At 35.6% G+C, this 6,640-nt stretch overlaps 1 pseudogene; it reads right to left on the reverse strand.

Annotated features, from left to right (window-relative positions):
- Window positions 1-276: 276 nt before the first annotated feature.
- On the reverse strand, window positions 277-4,878 carry LOC141627922 (zinc finger BED domain-containing protein RICESLEEPER 1-like; annotated as a pseudogene).
- Between the last annotated feature and the right edge of the window lie 1,762 nt (window positions 4,879-6,640).

The raw sequence follows: 6,640 nt of genomic DNA on the forward strand, positions 1-6,640 counted from the left end.
AGCAACTTATTCTCTTGAACATTGCTTGGTGTGAACCAATTTGCCCTGCTACGCCGTAATGACTCGAGCCAAACCAGTCGTGATGCGAAATTATTCTGTCCAAAGAATGAGTAACAAGTCTACGGTAAGATGATCATACTGCAAGATGTGATGTATTTTTTCAATTAGGAACTTCGAGAGCTCAGGACCGTACACCAATCATTGTAAGACCATCTTACACAAGTTTCTGGCATCTAAAACAGACGACGTGTTGGAAAGCATACCACATAAAGAGCACTAGTTAGCTTCAATATACAATGGCACAGGAGAATAACTCGATGAGGGGATAGATTCTGCACAGAACATAAGCACAATCAAAGGATGGTGGAAAACCCCTTTTAGTTAAACAAACAGTCTCGTGAAGGACTGATTTACGTTAATATAATAATGTACCCAATCCAATTAACTCATAACTCTACCCACATACACATCAACCCACTAAAAACTACGACAAATAAGTACCCTCATATATAAGAAAAAATGGGTTTGTCTACTGGTAATTTTATCATAAGCCTGTGTATCTTTAACAGGACAACAAGTCGATAAGTCATCGTGCAAAATAACTAACCTTTCAGAGACATAGTATCATGTACCCTACTTTCACTTTCTGCCTGCAACCAATCTTGAGTGCAAATCAAAGCCTGCATGGTTTCTGAACTTAGAGAGCTCCGATACTGATCTACAACTCTGCCTCCAGTCCTGAAAGCCAACTCGGATATGACCGTTGACATTGGAATTCCATGCACATCTTGTGCAATCATAGACAAGATTGGATACCTTGGGGTATGAACTTTCCACCAATCAAAGATCTTGAAATTGTGACTACGAGGGAAAACAGGTTCCTCCAAGTATTTCTCCAAGTTTGAGACTGTATTTTGGCCATGTGAAGTGTCCTTGAGAAACATATCAAAGTCTTTCAAATGATCCCGAGATTCACTTCTAACCCCATTGGCACTACTTCCAACACCGTGATCAACAGAAATCGATGTTGAACCAATCGAGTATTCATTGAAAAGCTCTTTAATTCCATCTGACACTTCCTTGATATATTCTTGAGCATCACTGCCATAAATCTTGGGGTAATAATACTCAACCAGCTTCATCTTAAATCAGGGGTCAACGATTACTACTATCGCCAATGATAAACTGCATTTACTCCAATAAATGTCAAACTTGTCTTTCATATTCAAAGCCATGGATCTGATAAATTCATCAGAGCTATTACACCAATCAGTCAACTGCACATGAAAATCACATATCTCAGGGAAGTGGATGATTTGTTGCTTGTCATTACATTGGTTATCTCGACAAAAAGCTTTATGTAGCCAGTCACACAATTTGCCCATTCCCACTCCTCTTCAGATAGAACTAACGTATAGGCAATATCATTTTCCTGCAACAGAGAGAATGCCGTTCTACAAGCCATAGCTGTTTCAAGCATCACACTAGTTGAGTCCCATCTCATATGACAATCTCCAAATAAGCTCTTCCCGTTATCGATTCCAACTTGTTGGGCTATTTCATTGAACTTTCCTTGCATAGTTTGTGTGCTTCTAACATATCGAATACTTTCTCTTATTTTGTGTATCACCTCATGCAGGGCATCCATGGCATCTCCAACCATCAACCGAAGTGCATGTGCCGCACAACGCACACCAAACAGTCTCCCATTACACAAAGGGGGCTTTTTAGAATATGCCTTGAATCTGTTCTGAATTCCGCATCTGATTTAGTTTCCTTATCTGTTTAGGAAACTATTATTTAGTTTCCTTGTCTGTTTAGGAAATTGCTATAGGGTTTCATATATCTATTAGGGTTTCCTAATTCATTATGGAAAATATCTCATTATGAAGTCTTATATAAACTCTCATAAGTTCATGTCTGTTTTATTCAATTCAAAATCATCAAAAAATCGAGTCGTCAAAAATCAATACTCTAACGAGTATACTCAAAATCAGTAATCCTCAAGATCAATAATATTCTTCCCTTCTACCGGTGGACGTAGCTAACAAATTGTTAGTGAACCACGTAAATCAGTTGTCTTTTTCACGTTCTTTATTTATCTTTCTTACATCCGTTATAACAAACTGGTATCAGAGCCAGATTTATCTGGGCTCCTGAATTGGTAAGAAAGATGTCTGGGATGAGCGTGAAGATTGTTAAATTCACGGGGAGGAATAATTTTAGTCTATGGCAAATCAAGATGCGGGCTTTGTTGAAACAACAAGGGTTGTGGGCGCCGCTTGTGAAGAAGGCGGCAGAACCCGTCACCGCTGAGATGGATGTTCTGGAGGAGAAGGCACATTCAACAATTATGTTATGTCTTGCTGATGATGTTATTATTGAAATCGCGGAGGAGCAATCTGCACAGGGTTTGTGGTCAAAGCTTGAGAGTCTTTATATGACGAAGTCTTCAACCAATAAGTTGCTTCAAAGCAACGTCATTCGATCTAAAAATGCAGGAAGGTACTTGTCTCCGAGATCACTTAGATCGGTTAAACACAATTTTATTAGAATTGCGTAATATTGATGTTAAAGTTGATGAGGATGAGGATGCCGCATTAATTCTGTTAGTATCTTTGCCTTTGTCGTATGAGAATTTTGTGCAATCTTTCATTGTTGGTAAAGATACTGTGTCTCTAGAAGATGTTAGATCGTCTCTTCATACTAGAGAATTGCGCCATAAGGCGGCTGGTACGATTCTGAGATAATCGGGCCGCGAGTTTAATAGCTAGCGGGGTTATGGACGAAATGCAGGAAGAAAAATTATAAGAAGCCGTCTTATTCTCGGTTCTTCTAATTCTGCTGGTACCTCTCGGTACATCGATTTTAAGGGTCCTAAACCTACGATATTTGTAACTCTTGTAAAGGAAAGGGGCATTGGAAATTTGATTGTCCTAAGAAAAATAAACGGGACAAAGCACTGGATCACAAATAATAGCGGATACCAATTACGAAGGTGATTATGCTCTAGTTCTTTGAAAAATACACGCATCCTAATGATGTGTGGATCCCGATTCGGGAGCAACCTATCACATATGTCCGCGCCGGGAGTGGTTTACAACCTAGAAGCAAATAGATGGTGGCGATATTTATATGGCTAATGGTTCTATTTGTAAGACAGTTGGAATTGGCTCGATTAAACTACGGACACAAGATGGTAAATTACGCACATTGAACGAGGTTAGACATGTTCCGCGATGACGAAGAATCCGATTTCCTTAAGTGTGTTGGACAAGTAAAGGTTTCGATTTTCATGGTGAAGGTGGAGTTACGAAAGTCTACAAGGGTTCAAATGTGATTACGAAAGGTGTTAAGTATGATACCTTGTATTGTTTTCAAGGTTCTACGCTTTGTTAGGTTCTCATTTACATTCCGCATAGCAAGTTCCAGTATTTGTTTGGACTTGCTAAATGTTAGAGTATATGATTGCCCCATGGTGGGCAATATCGAGGCGAGGAGGGAGAGAATTATCGGCACTAGTTTAGTGCGTCTGGTACATCCGCACCGTTATGGTGCATCCGGTATCTGTCGATTGTGAGAGGATTCAAGTCAAGGTGGAGATTATATTTGTTAAAATATGCCTTGAATCTGTTCTGAATTCCGCATCTGATTTAGTTTCCTTATCTGTTTAGGAAACTATTATTTAGTTTCCTTGTCTGTTTAGGAAATTGCTATAGGGTTTCATATATCTATTAGGGTTTCCTAATTCTGTTAAGGAAAATATACATTATGAGAGTACTATATAAACTCTCATAAGTTCATCTGTTTTATTCAATTCGAAAATCTGTCAAAAAATCGAGTCGTCTGAAATCAATACTCTAACGAGTATACTCAAAAATCAGTAATCCTCAAGATCAATAATATTCTTCCCTTTTGCCGGTGGACGTAGCTAACAAATTGTTAGTGAACCACGTAAATCTGTTGTCTTTTTCACGTTCTTTATTTATCTTTCTTACATCCGTTATAACAGGGCTTATTCTGAGATAAATGATCTTTGACTCGCGAAACAATGTAATCATTGGTAAAAAGGTCACCAAATGTAATGGAGAAAATTCGCCTTTCTATGTCCCAATCCATTAGGCACTTGATAATCACCTCAGATTGTATGTCTTCACTATGAGCAGCATCAATCATGAGGAAATTTAGTATTTTCTTATGTAATTTCCATTTTTCGTCGATATACTGTGCAGTCAAACACAGGTATCTAGCATTTTCAGGTGAATTCCACAAGTCAACAGATATACAAATCCTGCCATGTAATCTGTTTAGCACACAATAAACTTTGTGTTTTTCGGATGCATAAATTGCAATACAATCTAGCTCAAGGACACTGTTTGTTGGAATATCAAACATTGGTTGCAGATTCTTCACAAACCTCTTAAAGCCAAGGTCATCGACCATGGCTAATGGATAACCATGTAATATTATCATTCTAGCTAGAACCATTCTAGCTCGCTCTTGGTCAAACTTTGTGTTCCCGACAGAGATAGGCTCGACTCTTTTAGGCTCTGGATCATACTTTATTGTAGCAAGTGGAATATGTTCATCTTTTTGCTGTGAACCATCAAAAGAGCTAGTAACTGTTACAGTGTTATCCTTCTTTCTTCTCTTAGCAAGCAATTGAGAGACATCAAAGTTAGATCTTTTCAGACATCGCATCAGATGATTCCTCAAATGTGTTGTTCCACTGTTACTTGATTCACTTGATCTCTTATTACAATGAATGCAAACGGCATAGCAAATATCAGCCTTTTTAATTCTCTCGAAGTGATTCCAGACTACGGACGTTAACCTTTTCGGTTTCTTAAGGACTATCTCATTTGACGTTGTTTCCATCAAATGGGTCTTAAGGACTATCTCATTTGACGTTGTTTCCATCATATGGGCCTGAATGCCTGATACTGTAGAATTCTGCAAAATAAGTAACAGTACGAGCCAAATTTTCATGATTAAAAAATATAAAAATATCAAGAATGACCAACATATTAATAGGAATATTTATAATAGTTAGGAATATTTATAATAGTTGGGTCTTAACCATCACCTTAAGGTTTTGGTTGAGTTGGTCCATCTATCACATATATCATCATTCACAGTTCAAATTTATGCAATTTCAACTTAATCACAAACAATCGTCATAACTTAAGCACAATCAGATGCATAAAAACGCATTACAAATTTACAATGTCATTACACCAGTAAGGCACCCCGTCTGGCCGTCTCTAAGGTGGTATTGTAAAAAAAAACAAAAAAAAAAAAAAAAAAAAAAAAAAAAAAAAAAAAAAAAACTCTGTAGCAATCCACAAAACAATGAAACACAACGAAAACAATCCACAAGATCTATAGTAATCATCCATAATCCATAATTAACAAACAAACAGTAACCCAATCCCAAGAGTGATGTGCTGTCACAAAGGTTGAAATAAACCACTTTACGAAAACCAAAACACAATAGCAATAACGAGGCCATTTTATGTGGGTAACGTGTGACGGACTCATTACATATTACAATAGATCTTTGATCGGTCAAATATCACCCACATGGTTAGATAAGACAAAAAGTATAATGCATAGGGAATTACAAATAACTTATCTTTATCCTCCCACTAGGTAGCATTCCGCGCTTCGCGCGGCCTGTTTTAATATTTTATGATTATAATTGAAGAAAAATTATATTATTCATCTACGGCCTCGATTCTCAAAAATGAGTTTTTATTTTTCAAGCTTAATTTTTCAAAAGTGTTTTTCAAAAGCAAAAATAACAAATTGCTACTTCTATTTCTATGGGCAAAAATATGGATTTTTAGCTTTTGAGAATTTTTTGTTTAACTTTTAGAAAATGATGTGTTTGGCCAAAAAGTGTTTTTGAGGCCAAAAACACTTTTACAAACTAGGCCAAACACACCCTTAATATTTTTAGGTTTAACTTCAATGTTTTAAAATAAAATACGTAAAAGTTTTAATTCAAACTAATAAGTGATAATGAATTATGCATGATCAACGTTTTATAAATAAATTTGTGACTGGTGAAATATCATACTAATCAAAATAAAATTTATTCGAATAATACAACAATCAACAATAAGTTCTCAAATTATATCATTTCACGGTACTTTATGTCTCATATTAATTAATATTTATTCAAAATGATGTGAACATAATTTTATATAATTTTTAATTTTTTATGTATAACATGTGACATTTATCTATCAAACATATAGAGTTCAAACTCAACTTATTCAAATGTTTTGATTGTGTCTTGCATGTGATATGTGTCAAACATATCTATGAGAAATTTGCACCTTTTCTTTTTTTAAACAATTATATATAATGATGTTTAAGAGTTTATTACATATAAATATAATTGGTTGAACTTTCTCAAATATTATTTTTTGATGTTTAACTTCAAAGTATTTAAAAGATAACATATAAAATATTTAACTAAAAGTAATACGGAGTATTTGGTTAGTCATAATCAATAATTTATATTTGACTTATACATATTTAGGTTCTAAAGGATGATTCATGTCAGCCGACCCCAAATTATTTTGGGATTAAGGCTCTGATGTTGTTGTTGTTGTTGTTGTTGTTATTGTTG

The sequence above is a fragment of the Silene latifolia genome, chromosome Y, assembly GCF_048544455.1.
Source record: "Silene latifolia isolate original U9 population chromosome Y, ASM4854445v1, whole genome shotgun sequence".
NCBI classification, from domain to species: Eukaryota; Viridiplantae; Streptophyta; class Magnoliopsida; order Caryophyllales; family Caryophyllaceae; genus Silene; species Silene latifolia.